The 20,804-nt window shown below is 32.1% G+C and overlaps 1 protein-coding gene across 2 annotated transcripts in view; it reads left to right on the top strand.

Annotated features, from left to right (window-relative positions):
* The window catches only part of LOC124359283 (acetylcholinesterase-like), a 397,002-nt gene that overhangs the window by 52,530 nt on the left and 323,668 nt on the right, over positions 1-20,804 (top strand). Inside the window, exon 2 of one of the 2 annotated variants that reach the window (XM_046811900.1) lies at positions 5,028-5,069. The exons of the other annotated variant lie outside the window; for it this stretch is intronic. The gene's annotated coding sequence lies outside the window, so the exon portion shown is untranslated. The remainder of the gene's footprint in view (positions 1-5,027; positions 5,070-20,804) is intronic. 2 annotated transcript variants of the gene reach the window in all.

Raw genomic sequence — 20,804 nt, forward strand, 5'->3', positions numbered from 1 at the left:
GAAGTATGGTCATATTTTTCTTTATTTTGCTGATATTTACACCATGATGATTCTCCTTTAGGACACAGCCCATGGCTTGGTTTATCGTGTATAGCAAACTTCAAATAATTTTTTCAAGCATTTATACTTATCATATTTTTACAATTTATACATCATTTTAAACAGGAAAAAGAGTAGAATTATTTTAAATTATAACCTGAAAATTGACAATTTTTCGATTTTTTGGTTACACGGTTCCCTTAAGATAATGAATTTATCCATGCTTCATAAACTAATCTATCTGTCATAAGGCAGCACGTCTATGTTCGTAAACATTGGTTCAATATGAACAGATTATTCTTCATATATGAGTAGCAACGACAAAAATATGAAGGGATTTGAACTAACTGAGACAGGTATCACGGTCTTCTTGTAAAAGCGCAATCACTACAGTGAATTCTCAGATATAAATGTTAGAGATGTATGCAAATGAACAGTGAAACGAATGTTTACTCGACTTTTGCATGTTTGAAAAAGAGAGGAAATTGATAACGAGTGACTTATATACGTGAATTAGATAAGATTCTTATAGAAACGTGTAGACGAATTAAGGCCGACAATCATTCCTCCAGACAGTATTAAATATAACCAGTTCCTTATTAACCTCTTCCATATCGTATCGGTTATTACCAATTTTATTTAGACAATTTGTATACATGATATTAATACCCAAAAACATACATATAATAATTGTGTAAAGATTTAAAAAGGTTAGTAACTACCATACGTTGTTACAATTAATATAGTTCTATTGTGCAGGGTGTTAGTCAAACCATTCTAATAGACTTATATAGTTAGTTTCGACTTCCTTAGCCCGCATTTTAGTATATTACTCGTGTGTTGGAGTAAAGTAATGAAGAACATGTGTTGCATAATTTTAATAGAAATTATTATTTGAAAAATAAATCTTTATGGAAGTAATATATATTACTGCAACTTACAATTTTAGATCATTTGATCTATTTTAAACTAGTATAGCTGGCATTTATAAAAATACAAGAATTCTGAAACACGTAACTCTTTTCCAAAAATATTAAGTGTTTTACTGGATAATATAAATAATAACAAGAAATAACTTTAACAGCATTGTAAAAATTAAGTAATTTAATTACAGTTACAAAATTAAAATGTTTACAATACGTGTTATTAAAGTATGTACTGAAAAACTGTTCGGTAGGAATGAGAAATAATAACAGTGCCATGGAAATAAAAAAAATACTTAGAATAGTATCTTTTGGAAATAGCACTTTATAATTATAATATGTTCTTTTCTATAATAAATGTCTTTAGTTAGTATAAAATAAATAATAAGGATTAGCGGATGCTTAATTGGTTGATATTGCCTTTAAAAGAAACTTTAACAATTAGGGACGGTAAAATGAACAAGCAGGGATAATAAGTGTACAATAAGGGTTAACTCCTAAATTTCGATAGATAATAATAAAACATTCCGCATAGTTTTGTGCGTAACAAATTACACTCTAATTTGACTAAATTGGAGAACCAAGCACTTAGATACAGGTGAGACTCGGAGAAAGAAATCTCAGTTAAATGTTAGCGCAATTTAGACATTAAACAAGATACAGTAACCGCAATAACGATGTCAGCAGGTGTGGCGGCAGGCGCTGGTAGGCAATTGAGTCACAGCCAGATGATTGCGTTCTCGGCTGATTCAGGCACTCTCGGAAATTGTTGGGTTTTGGTTATTATCGTTGCTGTCGCGGATAGTTCTACAAATAGCTCGGTTATGACATTATAATACAATCCCATATAGTCTGCACGAGCATGCAACTCTCATAATTATACATAAATATTTCTCCTTGCATTTTAAATAATTAATATACTTTTAATGGGTTCACAGTCTATCCAGCAGTACAAAACATGTACTCACTGAAGAATGTATGGGAAAACTAAAAATTGAAATATAACTATAGAAATCGTATGTAATAAGGGAAACTATTAAAAAAAATTATGTATAATGAACTGTAGTGTAATAACTCAATTTCTGTATGTTTAATATTTATAATAAAATACGGGATATCTTTTACTAACATTTATTCCATTAATTAAAACTTATAACAAATGTATATATTTGATCAATAAGGTTTCCCTAAAAATAGGTTTCCCTACTTTAAATATCAAATATTGGGTTTAAAGTACGTGAATCTTACTTTCATTAAAGTAAAGTGAAATTACAACTGGCAGAATAGGATATATTTTTACATCACGCACTTCCAACACTGATTATTTTAAATAGAAATATTACGACACATACTTGCATACATAAAAACTTAATTAGTTTAGACACATTTAATTCGGTGTCTAAAAAGTAAAAATGATCTTATTATTAGCTAAGTCGTTCGATATTTCACAATAGTTATTTACAATAAACAAAATTAACGAGAAATGCCGCAAGGTTTTTTTTAAAAGAAAGTTTATTATCAGAATTTCCAAGAAGAACTTCTAACAAGACTTGAACTCTATTGGCGTCCTTTTCCCTCATTTTGTTAACCTCGCTCGTTAGTATAGTTGAGACTTGTTCTGTTTCTTGAAAACACATTCAAGATTTTTCAAAATAACTTGTTTATATTTTCTTGATCCTTTGCAATTCCCTGCTTTATTATATATACCAAATATAGCCAGTATCGTTGCTTCTGGACTTTGAGGTTCTTTAAAGGCGGAGTTTTATATGAAAACCACATTCTTAGTGGTTCTTCTCTTTTAATTGCATGATGAGCGGCTACAGTTTTGAACCTGTTAGATTTAAAACGGCTCTTAGTGAACTCAGTGAATATATTTTTCATGAATTGTAAACCAAATGTTACTTAAATTTGGTATACGTATATATATACATTTTCAATTACATTTAAAATTATATACATTTTCTACTTTAAATTGTTAATTATTGGCGTATTTGGAATAAATTAAAATGCTCTGTATTACACAAATTATTGTGTTAATTTTGTATAGAGTATTTATGTTTGCTATGGAAGAAAGCTGAGCTAAAATTTGTCACAACTTTAAATATATGAATTGTTTCGATGTTAATATATTATATACATGTTTAAAAAGTAAAGGTTTCAAAAAAGTTGTTGAATAAGTAAATGAAATGGTCTAAATCTATAAAATTGTCTTCATAAACTTATTTTCTCTGACTTCGACAGAAAAAGTAGGTATATTTAAAAGATTCTAGCGATGTACTGCTTGTGGCATGACACGCTGTACTACTGCTCTTGATTTGTTACGTTTTATAGTCTATTGTAATTAAGGTTGCTGCTCATTGTTGTAAATCCCTATATACTTAATTTTTTTAAATTTAAACGATTTTTGTAAAGTCATTGCTATTATACACCTGAGAGCGGCGACACAGTTAAAAGTACAATTTATTGCAGGTACAGTCCTCCCCTTGTCAAAGGTAACCTAATTTTATAGTGATCTTGAGCTTATACGTCTATGTTTGTTATGCTTCAACATGGTTTGGAGAAGTCGATGTAAGACAGTTGATGAATATGGACAATCCTTCCAAAAACTCAGTCTATACTTAGATATATGCTGTGTTTTGAAGGAGATGAAAGTTATAGGTATCATTGTTAAATTATGATGGAATAATGGTAAACTTTAGTTCTTTTAATAAATTAATGTTGATCGGCATGATTAGATTTAGTAATTTTAGACAGAATGGTTTTGAGTGAAAAAATCTTAGAGGAAGAAATTAGGTAACAAAGATCGAGGGTGACACATTTGTCTTTCTCTTAAATGGAGAGCTGTAACTCAGAGAAGCTGTCTTGGTCAACTGCTCAAACTGATTACTTCTAACCTTTCTGACTGACCGACTGCACGACACATTTATTACGAGCCTTTATTGAACTATTGTAGGCCATTGAAAACTCTTGTAGCAATTTGGAAAATTGTTTGAATAAAAACAATACTTTTCAAAATTGTTTATTTTGGACGAGGCCTTTCGAAACCAAAGGTTTCATCATCAGGCGACTCCACAAATAATATTTACATTATTTTTGTAGGCCAGTGTGGAGATATCCTTAACTCGAAGTCCGTAGCGTTCATAGTGAAATAAATTACGATGTACTACGATAATTTGGAGCAAAAGTAGATATATTAAAAAAACTTATTATTTCAGTGATTATTCAGAATTTCAACACATCATACTTTGTTGGCAGGAGCACGACCAAGCAATATAATCTCCTTACCGTTTCTTGAGCTAATGTAAATATTCCGTTCCACAAGTTAGTGAAACCCAATTTCGAGTATCTAAGTTCACATTTTCACCAATTTAAATTATATAACAGTGTTTTATTCAATTCCCAGACTATACTAAATGGTCTGAATTCGACACTGTCACTGTTGTGACTGATATTTGCGAAACAACACTTCCTCGAGAAACACTCGTAAATTCCAGAATCCAGAATTCACATTGTACGTTCGAAACATGTCACAGTTAAGTCTGCTGTTTATTTATAAAATCTGGTATTTATACTTCCAAATACTGTACCACATCCTTTTGTGACTGCGTCAACATCTTCTCGATAATCTTTTGTATATAAATGATCAATTTCTATAATGTTTTCATTAGTTTTTTTTTGAACCATGAATTCAGCAATGGTCAGTACTTTTTGGAAAATAAAATATACTAAAATCGCTGAAATTCTTCAACATAAACTTGATAATTATGTTTTTTTTAATTACGTTCGATAAACAGTTTGAAGAGGAGCTTTGTAGAACAACTGTACGAAGATGTAATAGGTATACAAAGGTCGTCACCGACTTCAGGAACAAACTCGAAAAAGATTGTCTTAGAACTACTTGTCTCCCACATTTGCAGTGCTGGATTGCTCAATTTGATTTTGCTTGGATTTGTACCGTTGTATTAATATAAGAAACGAACAAACTATATTATTTTCGGTATCCACTAAATTTGATAAACTGCTTAGCTGAGTTTAACGATTATTAATAACAGCGTGGTTTTTCAGGTGAGGATCAACTGAGTACGAGTGAACTATTCTACAAATACGGTATGTAACTTATTTAGATATTTTAACTATTTTTATAACTGGATGAGACATAGTCTTGCGCACATATTGTTTTGTTTTGTATCAAATCATGCCATACATGTTGAGATTTTATCTGCAAAGGAGTTCGTTTCATTAAATTGTTTGCTTCCTCCAAAGTATAAACAAAACAGCTCATACTTCAAGGTCAGTTAGAGGTCATGCGTCCACCTTCGCGGAAAACTGAAAATTAATTACTTTACATTAATTTATATTTTTACATTTAATTATTATACATTTGAAATTTTTGTAAATTCAAAATTAAAAACTACAAACGCTTACAATTGATTTCTGCAAAATTTCCATGGTCCAAATTTTTATTAAAACGCAATTCACTTATAATAAGATGAAAATAATGAATATTTCGATCAGTGAAAACATGACAAGTTTTATTTGACAATTGTTGTATGACTTATATATGAACGTAAATGATATATATATATATATATATATATATATATATATATATATATATATATGTGTGTGTGTGTATATATATTCTCTTAGAGCAGTTAAAAAAACTACAATTATTTAATGTATAATATTTCGTTGTATATTATAATTGAAAATGTGTCTGGAATTTTGTGAAATTATGAATTTTGGAAGTGGTATAGTTATAACATTAGCATATATATAGCATATTAAGAGTTTATGATGTAATGACGGAAACATAGTTCATAAAAAAAACACAATACATTCTAAAATATCTTATGACATCTAGATATGAAGAGTTTGGTAGTTATAAGCAGAAAATTAGTTTAAAGCCCTTATGGTTTGCAATAAACATATCAAATCTTAGCTTTTGTTCGAAGGGAATGTAATATTTAATATAGGATTTCCATATGGTCAAACTTAAGACGTACTTATACCACTAAGTTGTATTGCAGCCAAGCATTTAAATTATTATCTGAAAAGACTTGTAAATATTAAAATAACAAATGATAAAAATAACAGATTATTAGATTTATACTAAGTTTAAGCTACCTGGATTTTCGTTTTTATACTTGCTGAATTTTATGCAGTGAACCAAAACCAAGTCCTTAAAATGTCCTATAAAGATCTATATGTAACGTAAATTATACTGAAAATATTAATTTCATGTTTAAATAAAATTTTAAATACTCCATTAGAATATTCGTATGCAATGTCTTTTTTTGTTTCTGGAAACTGGCTACTTTTATACTTGCTGAATTTTATGCAGTGAACCAAAACCAAGTCCTTAAAATGTCCTATAAAGATCTATATGTAACGTAAATTATACTGAAAATATTAATTTCATGTTTAAATAAAATTTTAAATACTCCATTAGAATATTCGTACGCAATGTCTTTTTTTTGTTTCTGGAAACTGGCTACGCAATACAATTTTATTATGATAAACTTCTGTTGGAGGTTATTAAATTATATATAAATGCATATGCAGTATTTAAAAAGATTGTTGTTGGAATAGCAGAGGGTTTTCTGGGAACTTAGCTCTTACTAAACCAGAGGAAGACAAGTTTATTGGCTCCAGAGACGGAGGTTTCTTAACAAGGTTGGCGGAACTTATTGCATTTTCACTCTTTGCTTCTTACTTCTTCTCCATTTTCCAAGGACAGTCCTTTGAAAAATAACCTTAACAATTGAATACAAACTTTTGGAGTTTATTTTAACATAAACTAGCTTGTTTTCCTCAAGTGATTCGTGGATATTTGATTTCCTAGGCCTAAAAATATATATTTAATATTTGTATTTAAATTTAGTTCGGTTGAAACGTATAACTTTTTATATCATTATCATTTTAATAAACATCATATTAAACAAACTTTAAATTAGCACACACATGTAGAAGCTTGAACTTGACAAATAATAAATTGCATGAAACATAACTACCTCATTATTTTGAGGTCACTGAGGTTAACTGTTGTTGAATTTACCATTTCAACAGTTCTATTACTATCATAACACCAGTTCACACCTATTGGTTTAATAATGCACAAATATATAGTTGTTATATTGTTAGATAAAATAAAAACTTGCGTAGATAGTTATTATTAAATTCACGTAAATTGCACGTTGCCGTGATGCATTCAGGAAACAGTGAACAAATAAAATTTGAATTAAATTATACAAAATAAGCAAATGTCAAAAGATAATTTTGGTTTAGTTTTTTGTTTCTTTGTTTTAATATTTGATATTAATATGATAACTTTGGTGTTTTTAAACTTTTTTGAATGTGTGTTGTATTAAAAATGCATAAATAAAGTTAATGTAAATAACTGAAAAAGTTTGAGAGGATGTTTAGTTTTGCTATTCACGTATTACAACTGAGATATAAGACATTCTTTTTAATTTGTAGTTAATACTGTTTCTTATTATTCGTACATTTGATGAAATATCATTAACATGATTTCGAAATTGTTTCAGCAGTGCTATTTATAAAAAAAGTACAATCTAACTATTCTAATTAAACAGTTAAGGTAAAATTCATACAAAGTATATTAACCAAGTACATTATGTAAAAAATATTGGCAAGTTCAAAGTTAGTTATTGCATTTTAACAATTTTTAAATGTACGTTTAAAGTTTTTTGTATATTTTCTGAATAATATAAATATTATAATTAATTTTTTTGTTCGGAGCAACTCAGCCATAGACGCTTAACCCTGGTCCAATAAGGTTGTTTTAGATTTTTTACTTATTGTATTTTCCGTTCAGTACAAAGAAAAGTAATAAAATATAATAAAAAGTAAGAAAAGTAGAGAGCAGTATTTAATATGTATATAAGTAAAATATGTTTTAATGTAGGAAAGAAAAATTTATCCCAGAGTTAAGTAAAATTATTTTAAAGTAAAGTTGAAGATACATTTAGTAGTATTGGATGAATAAGTTTATACAGCGAAAGCATTTTTCCACGACTAACTTCTAGTCTCACAAATATTTTTTACGTACACACAATTTTTATTTTTCAGTAAAAAGGAAGAGGCTAAGTAGTTTGTCAAGGAAAGCGGAGAGGGAGTGCCATTTATTAGCTTTGTTGAACAAAATTGGTAGGCTAAAGTATTATTTTTTTACTTCTAATGTACGTAATTCCATAGTATGTGTGTTATCTACAGAAAGAAAGCCTAAGAGAACGAAAATTAGACAAAATTAAAAAGATATACGCAATGCAATTCAATTTTGACCCCTTTAAACAAATAAAGCCAGTAAATAAAAGTGAAATGTTCTTAATGATTACAGTTATTTTGGATCAAAAGGATTTGCAAGTTACCATAAATTATAAAATCTGCATTTTCAAGAAAAAGGTTGGTAAAATGGCTGATAAACGTTTTCGCATATCCAGTTGAAATAAACCTAGTAGTGAAAGTTAAGATTGTTCGTAGTTGTCCATACTCTGAATTATCTGGTTAGAAGCTGTTGGAACACATGACTCTTGTATATAAATAAGAGCACTATTTATTGTAGAATATCATAAATAGTACAATTTAGATTAGAGTAGATAGAAATCTAGACATAAGTTACTACAGCAAGTACTGATTTAAAGCCTAAACTATTATTGGATTGATAGATTCTTGAAAATGCATTGAAGCATGTCATAGTATAGTAGAGTGCCAACAATCCCCCCTCCCTTCCCTTTATTCCTCTCCACCATTTACTCCTCCACCCGATCACAATCATCTCACCCCTGCACATTTGCCTCAAAGTGAGTTGCAGTTCTTTCAGTCTCATCTCGGAGAGCCGCCTCATTGTTCTAACGCCTTTTGTACGACATATTACATTTACGTGATGTCATATACATGCTCACAGATATCGACACCGTACCATACGCGTTTGTTGTATAATTTCCGTGGATAAATGGTAATCTTTAAAAGTTATTATGATTCAAAGTCCCTAATTTTTTAATCTCGTTGTAATAAAAATATGTGCAAACTGAACATAAAATTAATTTCTTTATCCTTTACCATTTAATATGAGAAATTGTTATACTATTATATTAATTAGTTTACTATAGTGAATCGTAAATACATCCTTTTTCACACAGTTATGAATACATTCAAGTAATTTTATTATTATTAGCCGGTTACCGCAATCGTACTGCAAAATCCGTTTCATGCTAACGTTATTGTTTTGGTTAAATTTCATTCATATTTTTGATTCATGAAAGCTTTCATTCAAAAATAAAGTTATAAAAGTTATTAACCGGACTCACTGAGTTCACAAAAGTTCTTGCTGAAGACTCAAGAAGCACTCCCATTGAGTTGCGCTTCGTTAATTATGCCATCTTTGTCAGTTTGGTCAAGGATGAACAGTTTATTCAGAAGACTTAAAAGGTTGTTTTTATAGACTGCTGATAATTTATATTGATAGACTTTTTTGTATACTTTCAAGAGTACACAATAGCCCCTTTAAGGATTGAGGGCTTGAATAAAAATTATCTTTGAAAGAGTTAGCTGTAGCCTTCTGAATAATTCTACAGCTAAACTAGTTTTGGCTTGGAGAGTTTACTTGTTCCTTTTATAGCCAATACAATATCCATGGATGCCGTATTCCGAACTGGCACGAAGCGATAACTATAGAAATGTCATATAAATGTATAAAGTATCATAAAAAATAGTAATTAACAATGTAAAACATCACAGATTTTCACTGCGATACACCACTTTACGTATTTCACGTTTTATCTATGAATATATAAATATCCCTCATCTAGTTATGCTTTGTGCATATTTGAGTTACCTTTGATGTGTAAACATTCACCGCCAGTTAATTCCCCAATTTTGTCATCAGTTATTGTTGTATTACTGATGAATGGTATTATGACCGGTTCATGTATTATTACTGCAATAGCCCACATAGTGACTACCAATGTAGTTCTGCTTTCCGACACATGTAATATTTCACACATCCTGATTTTAGAGGAACAGGAAACAATACACAACGGATCTATGGTTGCAATAGGCTGTAAATGTTGAGACTGGTTGCAGCGCCGTTCCTTAAGCTGTGTTTTTATGCTGACGTCCTTCTACACATTTAGCTGGCGATAAATTGTTCCTAAGCCATTGATATATTCGTAAATACATTGTTAGAAGTATTGCCCGTAAGCCTCTGTTGTTTTTGTCAAGTTTGAAAGGTTCGTGTTGGATTCTACCACACCACGTGTTGCTTAAAAGGCTTCGCTGATATTCCATGCAAAATTTAAAGTTTTTAGGTTACTTAATACTCGAAGTTTTCTGTGTAAAAATGGATATACAGGCAGAAAATCATATAATAAAGGTATTATAAAGCCCCCCCCCCCCGATTGGCAAACAACTTGTGTTAGCGGACTGAGTCATATCCCATGCTTAAGTATACATTATCATAGAACACATTCTTGTCTATTTAGAAATGAAGTTTTATACACAATTAAAATTATTCAAATTGAAATCTTTCTCAAGATTATCTTGCTACACGATACGTTCACGTTTTTTTTCCAATAACGTAGGTTTCATAGTGTTGTGCAAATTATAAAAGCGAGCTAGGGAGATTACTACAACGAAATATTGTCACAGAGTTTTAAAATGCACTTTACACTTTATTATTTGTTTTCCTTTTAGCAATATGAATACAAATGTCAAATGTTAAAATCACATGCGATTGTAGTAAGTTTTTTACAGAGTTATAATTTATTATGCTATTTGCTCATTGTTACCATGGTTACCAATAATACCAATGTATAAATATTCGCTAACGCTCAGTCAAATCCCATGGATTTAATAATCGAACTCAGTTTTATCCAAGTATAAATGCAAAACTTTAAGTCTGTAGGTCAGTTCGTATTTGAGATCTCGTGCGAACAGATATACAATTTTTTCAGCCCAGCAAGTAAAAGGCTTCGCTGGCACTCAGCCAATAAAATTCTTTCTACATGCTAAAATATCAACATGACCGCCTATTCATGTGGTATTAATAGATAACATTGATGGCTTCTTCAAAATATCCACAGCTTTTACTTGCCTACGGCCACACAAACACAAGTACAAGCCAGTGATTGTATTCATAAAGTGTCGACTTATCTTTTCGCTGTACTTAAGACAATTTGTTTGCGCGTAGCCGTGAGAGCTACTGTAATCAGGGGAAATTGTACAGTTACACATAAACACATTAGTGAATTATGTTGGTCTGATCATTATTACTTGCGGGATCGCACATGAGTATTTGCATATTTTAAATGTTTGTATTCATTATACATAGCCTTGTTTTAGTGTGTTTTTATGACACGACAGGACTAACGAGTCAGCATCTTTGATTGCGTAAACATAAGATTATGTATCTTCTCACTCCCTTCCACGCCTAATGCTTCAGCTCTTCATAAATGTAGCAGCTAGCTTGTGTACTATATCATTGTGGTTATTTGATGTATTCTTAACACCTGTGAGTAGTGTTATTTCTTTCGATGAAAAACCATCAATAAATGTTACAACTAATTGACCAGTACTGAATATTTCATCCTTTTTTATTTGCTATTTTATACTACTTTTCGTGGAGTGACTAATGTAGCCTACGAATTGCATGAAAAATCTGGTAATATTGAAACTAGACATAAAAATATTCAAAAAGTTGAGTGGTATCATTTGTCTAATTTCGTTGGTTCTGCTCCAACAAACAAGCTAGTACCATTTTCTAATTTCAAATAAAAAATGTTACAAAATTAATGTTACAAACAATTCGTGGGTCTGCTAATGAGCCTTTCTTCTGTTTACGTTAATGTAAATATGTATGAGTATGCGTCTCAAATTGAAGAATGTACGGAGGAAAAATAGAACATAGAATAGAAGTTCATAGCTTTAAAGAATTCGGTAAATACATAATAAATGATTATTTAGAACAAAAAGATTCGAGACTTAGTATTAAATATGTAATTATACAAATAATATAACATAGAAACAAACTTGGTGTGACGACGCATGCTATCGAAAATGGGGCCATGACTTTTAAAATTTAAATGATAGTTTAATGAGATAACTGAGATAATTGCAGGGTGATTTTATGGATCTATTGAGAATTCGAATCTGAAAATGGGTGAAACGTACTTAATAGTCTTAAAGTATCCGATCCCTGAGGGATAAGATTGTTCAATATATACCATTCTCCAACAAAACCAATAAATATGTTAATCATCTTACTTCGAGACTGTCAAATTAGAATCAGAGACTGTCTCACCTACTTAGTTATAACGATTCTCTGTTTGTTATTGTTTTCTCATTTTGTATAAGTAGCTGATAAAACTCTCATTGCCCTTATTCATAAAACGACCTTTTCGGAGTGATGGAATATTCAGGATGAGTAGGTTTGGGGTAGAGGCCGCCTCCTGGCGAAATCCCATGAAGAATATTAGCGTGCACACTATATTCGGGAGGCAGCTCTGCCTCAGCCTCTACAGTCAAAGTGGCCAAAGAACAGCACTTCCTCATGTCCAGGTTAGTAACAGCCTCACTAAGAGAGCTCCAACAACACCAACCACACCAACAGTCATCCTTCGCAGTAAACTAGAGCTTTCAGTCCAACCTTCCCCTCCTGATGTCACGACATTTGTTGTTGCCAACGTGCTACTTCAGGATATCCATAATGTTTCCCAGATGTAAGTGCACTTTGGTTTTCGCTGTACCCAGTGTAGGTTCAACTGTTAGGTATGACAGTGAACCTTTCTTCCTTAGATTTGTGAATTTTGCGTTACAACCCATTCATCAATGTTAGTAATGAAGGTTAATAGAAGTGTTGAAGAGGATATATTCCGGTTGGCTATTCTTACAAAACAAAAAACAAAGAAAACACCAAATTGACTTACGTAAAATCCTATACAATTAGAAATTAGTTACACAAAATAAAACAATTAGTAACAAAATCTCAATATGGTAGTTTATTTAACATAAAATAGTATTCTGTAAATAAGATAGGCAGAAAAAAGGTTGAGAGCTGGTCATGGCTCTATATTATTACACTTATAATTACTCATTTGTTTTATAAAAGTAGCTGGATGGTGAGTGGTATCTTAAAATAGGGGTAATATTAAATAATGTATATATGCATGTTTGAAACAGGTATATGTAAAATAACATTTCCATTGATAAACATATCCTCTATCGGAGAAAAGAATCATTGGCTAACATTTTTCTGTAACTCAAATATATATCATACTTTATAATCATACTTATAGTGCCGTTAGACAAAATTAAAATTTGTCATGCTCTTCATTCAACTATTAAACAATTGGTAAGTGAATTGAATAACGGCATAACACTCACCATCCAATTGGACACTCAATAAAAGAAAAGCTTCTAAAAATCTAAAACAATACTTCTCTGTAGCAGTCTAATAGGTATCACGCTATGACGCTACACACAGTGAGAAGAGGTTGTATGCAAAAGCGAGCATTGGCTGTGCTCTCATTCACTATTGACAGCACTCTCTAACCCTAGTCATGGATGCAGTAGCAACCACTCCACACTATTGCTTGGTGAGGTTGTGTGTAAGAGAGAGGGAGAGAGCGTTGGCTGTACTCTCATTCACTATTGACAGCACTCTAACCCTAGTCATGGTTGCAGTAGCAACCACTCCACACTATTGCTTGGCGAGGTTGTGTGTAAGAAAGAGGGAGAGAGCATTGGCTGTGCTCTCACTCACTATTGACAGCACTCTAACCCTAGTCATGGTTGCAATAGCAACCACTCCACACTATTGCTTGGTGAGGTTGTGTGTAAGAAAGAGGGAGAGATCGTTGGCTGTACTCTCATTCACTATTGACAGCACTCTAACCCTAGTCATGGTTGCAGTAACAACCACTCCACACTATTGCTTGGTGAGGTTGTGTGTAAGAGAGAGGGAGAGAGCGTTGGCTGAGCTCTCATTCACTATTGACAGCACTCTAACCCTACTCATGGTTGCAGTAGCAACCACTCCACACTATTGCTTGGTGAGGTTGTGTGTAAGAGAGAGAGAGAGAGCGTTGGCTGTGCTCTCATTCACTATTGACAGCACTCTAACCCTAGTCATGGTTGCAATAGCAACCACTCCACACTATTGCTTGGTGAGGTTGTGTGTAAGAGAGAGGGAGAGAGCTTTGGCAGTGCTCTTATTCACTATTGACAGCACTCTAACCCTAGTCATGGTTGCAGTAGCAACCACTCCACACTATTGCTTGGTGAGGTTGTGTGTAAGAAAGAGGGAGAGAGCATTGGCTGTGCTCTCACTCACTATTGACAGCACTCTAAACCCTAGTCATGGTTGCAGTAGCAACTACTCCACACTATTGCTTGGTGAGGTTGTGTGTAAGAGAGAGGGAGAGAGCTTTGGCTGTGCTCTCATACACTATTGACAGCACTCTAACCCTAGTCATGGTTGCAGTAGCAACCACTCCACACTATTGCTTGGTGAGGCTGTGTGTAAGAAAGAGGGAGAGAGCATTGGCTGTGCTCTCACTCACTATTGACAGCACTCTAACCCTAGTCATGGTTGCAGTAGCAACCACTCCACACTATTGCTTGGTGAGGTTGTGTGTAAGAAAGAGGGAGAGATCGTTGGCTGTACTCTCATTCACTATTGACAATACTCTCAACTTGTACTGATTGCATGAGCAACCACTCCACACTATTGGCTTGGTGAGGTTGTGTGTAAGAGAGAGGGAGAGAGCGTTGGCTGTACTCTCATTCACTATTGACAGCACTCTAACCCTAGTCATGGTTGCAGTAGCAACCACTCCACACTATTGCTTGGCGAGGTTGTGTGTAAGAAAGAGGGAGAGAGCATTGGCTGTGCTCTCACTCACTATTGACAGCACTCTAACCCTAGTCATGGTTGCAGTAGCAACCACTCCACACTATTGCTTGGTGAGGTTGTGTGTAAGAAAGAGGGAGAGATCGTTGGCTGTACTCTCATTCACTATTGACAGCACTCTAACCCTAGTCATGGTTGCAGTAGCAACCACTCCACACTATTGCTTGGTGAGGTTGTGTGTAAGAGAGAGGGAGAGAGCGTTGGCTGAGCTCTCATTCACTATTGACAGCACTCTAACCCTACTCATGGTTGCAGTAGCAACCACTCCACACTATTGCTTGGTGAGGTTGTGTGTAAGAGAGAGGGAGAGAGAGCGTTGGCTGTGCTCTCATTCACTATTGACAGCACTCTAACCCTAGTCATGGTTGCAATAGCAACCACTCCACACTATTGCTTGGTGAGGTTGTGTGTAAGAGAGAGGGAGAGAGCTTTGGCTGTGCTCTTATTCACTATTGACAGCACTCTAACCCTAGTCATGGTTGCAGTAGCAACTACTCCACACTATTGCTTGGTGAGGTTGTGTGTAAGAGAGAGGGGGAGAGCTTTGGCTGTGCTCTCATACACTATTGACAGCACTCTAACCCTAGTCATGGTTGCAGTAGCAACCACTCCACACTATTGCTTGGTGAGGTTGTGTGTAAGAAAGAGGGAGAGATCGTTGGCTGTACTCTCATTCACTATTGACAATACTCTCAACTTGTACTGATTGCATGAGCAACCACTCCACACTATGGCTTGGTGAGGTTGTGTCGAAGTAAGAGAGTGTTAGTAGTGTTTCTATACACTATTGCTAGCTGCCTCACATTATCATGGTTGCAGGAGCAAACCACTCGACGCTTTTGACTGGGGAGGTTGTGGTTTAATAGCGTGCGTTGTCTGTGCTGCAATCTCATCGTCTCTCATCGTGATGTTTCAGGTAAAAACAACTCCACGCTATTACTTAGGGAGGTTAATATATGAGAGCAAGTATTATTGTGGTCCAATACCACAGAAATATTTGTTGTTTAATGCATTAGATTCGGTAAGTTAGTTTGAAAAATCATAAACTTTCAGTTTTATCTAGCATGAAAGGATTCTTCAAAAGTTTCAGGAGGATCAGTAGATGACATGAATGTTGAATATTTGTGTGCTAATTATCTATGCGGATTAAAATAATTTAATGATTCATGTAAGACAATAAGTATATACTATTACATATTGTATCTAAAATTATAAAATTGCACCTTTGAAGAAAACATTTATTCATATGACATTTGCTCGTTTATAAATATGTTATAATTCAAATTAGAATTACGAAATGAAACAATAATCTGATATATCTTAAAAGTGGAATGCCTGGAAATCGCTCATCACTTTAATGTCATATGATTTCACTACCCGATATCAGATACTCATTATGGTTTAAAAGAAAAGAAAGGTGTTAAACATTTCCAGGTACTATATGTGACATTTTATGTTATGAAAGACATGGTTATGTGACATTTTACGGACATTTTATGTTATGAAAGCGGGATTAGCAAGAAGATTTTAGGATACGTACGAGATATATTTTTAAATTGCATAAAACACACACACACACACACACACACACACACAGATATATATATAATGATATATCAGCTGGGTTTTTGAATGTTTTAGTTGCGTATTTACATTTTTGGTTATTTTATTTATTTGTTGTGTTTCTTGTTTCTTGTTTTCTTCATTTATATTATGCTTCCTGAAGATGTGGGTATTAAATCCCACGAAATATATAGAAGCCTTTAATCTTCGTTTTTCATTTCAATAAATGAAATAGTATATATATATATATATATATATATATATATATATATAATACAAATCTGTTATATGTATATAATATATAAAACAGATTCTATATTATATAGAATAAAAGTCTTTCCGCTCCTTAAAATAGAACTATAGTTTACTATGTGAATATTTATAGGTTATATCTCTCCCATTTCATCTTTTGTTTGTGAAACGATCATTTAGAACAAACATGTATGAGATGAAAGTTTTGTATAGATTTGAAGTGCTTCTTGCCAGTACAAATGTTTGATTGGAACACAGCCAGAGGTCACCAGTTCCGTCCTCCATTGCATCGGGTGTTTTTACGGAACCTTCGTTCATCACGTTTATATAGAATTTATGTAATAAATTCTCTGTATAATTGTTGAAGCTTTTATTAAAATATATATAATGCCATGGTTTTTTTAGAAATTTCTAAAATATTTTATTTCTCGAATTTATTATATTGTTGAAACAAAAGCTATTTATCATTTTCGCTGTTAAATTTATAAAACACCTTAATAAATACTAAAAAAAAATAGTTATAAATACTATAAAACAAGTCTAAAAAAGGCTGAATAGTTAGAACCTCATGAGAAACTTATACAGATATTTGATCTGAATAGATTTTACACAAGTCAGAAAAAAATCGTGAATATCAGTTAAAGGCTAAAAACAGTTAGAGACTTAAGAGAAACTAATATTTTATCCACAACCTTTTTACACAACTGATCTAAGTGCTTTTTGACTGAGTGGATTTTAACCAAGTCAAGCATGAAATAAATGTTAAACGTGTATTTATTGTTAATATCACATAATGGCCACTATAATATCATAAGCTATAATTATTGAATGGCCAGTTTTATATGTATGCTAAAAAATTACATTGACGTTGTATTACAACACTTTTGGGTTAAGTTCATTTGTTGCGCTAATTGGACTGTCAACTGTGGAGTAAGACCTTTACTACAGAACTAATACAGTGTGAATTTGCTTGAATGGATTTAGAATTGTAAAGTATCACGATCCAAGATTCTAGGATCTCCCACAACCCAGTACAGATTCCATAGGCGGGAAGAAATAGGTCCCAAGGCTCTGAGATGTCCATTAGAACAATTAAATAAGTGTTGGTCAGATTCCTCGGAGGATGAAATCAAGAATATACTTATTAATCAATAAATACAATTCAGAAACAGCTCTTAAAGCTGGACATATAAATACAGAGATGCATCGCTGACTTTAATTAGCAGTATTGGTCGCGGATTTTCAGCGATTAGGTTCTTCCACAGGTTTACTAGGATAAGCTTTATAATTTTTCAAGACTCATATGGTTTATACACTATATAATTAAAAATTACTGTTATATGAACCCCAAATAGAAATCTACTAGAATTTTGAGGATGGTACAAATACGGAACAACTTGTAAAGATAAAAAATTGATTTAGTGAGTAAGAAAGATTAAAACAATATTTATTTACTAACATTGTAACACTATATATTTCACAAAATTATAAAAGCTCTAACTGTGCGATAGATTGATGAAAAATAGTTTATTTAATATTTACGAATAAGGTTATCCTTTTATTAATTCCATGGATAAACATTTTAAACGGCCGGTGTGTTAGTCTGTATGATAAAGTAGGTAAGTTTAAAGTTATTTTAGAAAACTGCACAAAGAGAGCTCGTACAATAACTACTTTAATAGTAAAATGATGATAAAAGTGAATAATACAAAATGATTGTGTTTCATTTGTCTGCAGTAAAATGTGGAGTAATAATGGAAAATAAAATCCACGTGAACTAACAAAATACAATACAAAGCTGATATACCAGCTAAGCTGGATTTTCAGTATTTAGTTTGAGCTTCATTAACCTCCGTTGCATCCATATAAAGCAGCTTATTGTGCTGTTTTGTTCATTGAAATAAAAATAAAAGTTTAAGAGAATATTGTATTTACATATAGACTAGAAATACCTTTAACAAATACACTCCATGTATTGTTCATGACTGATTTAACACAATTGTCAAACGTTATAATATAAGATTGATATAGATCAGCAGGCTTATACATTAACCCTTACAGTACCAATGCCTACTGATCTGATCCTGTATTATTATCATATGATTCTATATAGGTCTAATAGCTCAGCCTATATGTTTATATATATACAGGTATATACTCACTCAATTCTACCTGGAAAACGTCACAAACTTCCGTGACTGTTCTTGATGTAAACGTTTTATTAAACAGAGGTCGCTTAAAAAATAATATTCATGTCAAGGACAAAAATTGTATGCAACACCTAAATTATAATAGCTGCCATCTAAGATATCTATCCCAAGGATCTTGGTCTAAGACCTAAGAATCTATGTACGGATTGAATAGGCTTCCAAAATTATATAATAGCATTATAAAATGTATTACTTAACATTGGATACGCTGAAAAATTGACTAACAGTAAAATGGCTAAACCCAAAAACCAAAACCATGTTTTAAGTGATGTGGAAAATATGCCAAATTTGTGACTCAGTATCATCCTGGATTACACAGAGTAAATGGAATTATGAAGACCGCCTACGAAATATTAGAGCCAAGAAACAAAGGATCTTTTTAATTATTTTCAAAAGGCCACCAAATTAGAAAAATATATTAGTTCATCCAAAATATATTAGAAATCACGACAACGATCAAAATTTTAAACACAAATGCCGTCCATGCACTAAACCACGCTGTGGGATATGCAACATGATGCAATCCACAAACTGTTACAAAAGCTGCATTACCCAGAAAAAATATTCTATTGCAGAAGACATAACGTGTAACAGCGAGAATATAGTCTATAAATTATCAACATTACCCTAAAGACTAGATTGGAGAAACATCTACATCACTTAGGCTGAGGATGAACAATCATCGTGATGATGTTCGACATTAAAATTTACTTAGACCGTGTCTGCACATGCTGTGCAACAAATTCAAATCTTAGAAAATTGATTCCCTCTAATAATTGGCATCAAAAAGTTTCAAAATAAAGAAAAAACAGCATTATAGTTAAGAAGACATGGACAAGCAAACGTATTGGCTCTTCTATAAAAACCACCAGTTGGATTAAATCTGAGGCATAGTAAATTTAAATTAATTATTCAAAAAATGTTATCTAATATTTGTATTTAGGAAAAGTTGCATGTTTTATTTAACTTGTTTCGATATCATATGTTATTGTTGCTTACAATGTGTTTATAACCTTCATTCTTCTATTTGATTATATTTTATAACAAGCCTTTGAAAATTACACTGAAAAGTGACGAAATATTAAGCAGTAAAAGTTAAGAAACGTGTCTTGTTTTCTTTTATACCTATATATAGTTTGAAAGCTGGAAAATACTCGTATATTGATGAATAGTGTTAGAATCGCGGCAGTCCATTCCAATATGTTGTTTGATTACTTTTATGTGATTTGTTATTTTTGTGGCCAATTAAAAGTTCTTTATGCTGGACTTGTTTTTACTTTTGACTAAAATAAATAACGTTAGTAAAATCCACCCATTTCCAAGATATTTGTAAACAGATTAGAGCACATAAAAATATTATTAGACTATATTATGTTTAAACGTTGGTATTCAGATTATAGTACTTTTAAAAAGATGGTGATAAGATTATATAACTTCAAAACATTAATAGTGAGACTATACTATTTATAAGGTGTCCACGTACCAAAAACCTTAGGAAAAATGGATTTGGTGTTCTTTTGTTTCAAATTGATCTTCTTTTTAAAATTACGTATGTTGGACATAAATGACCGGTTTTAAAGATTTTCCCCAGTTGGATACTGCTGTCAACATAAAGTTTAGTTTCACAAAATATGTAAACGTTTACTTCAAGAAAGGGGATAGATATCTTAGAACTCTTTAAAATATCCTGATATGTCTATAAAGTAAAAAGTTTTTTTGTACAAAGCAATTTAAAGATTTTCGATCAATAAAATCATACTTTTTTGTAAAAGTGAGGAACCATTCCAAAAACTATTTAAAGCTTACAATTTTGATTTCAAGTAGTAGTTTGTGAAAAACCCATCACAAAAACTAATAATTTTAAAGGTTTATTTCATGTTTTCTGAG

This window comes from Homalodisca vitripennis, chromosome 4 (genome assembly GCF_021130785.1).
Source record: "Homalodisca vitripennis isolate AUS2020 chromosome 4, UT_GWSS_2.1, whole genome shotgun sequence".
NCBI lineage: Eukaryota > Metazoa > Arthropoda > Insecta > Hemiptera > Cicadellidae > Homalodisca > Homalodisca vitripennis.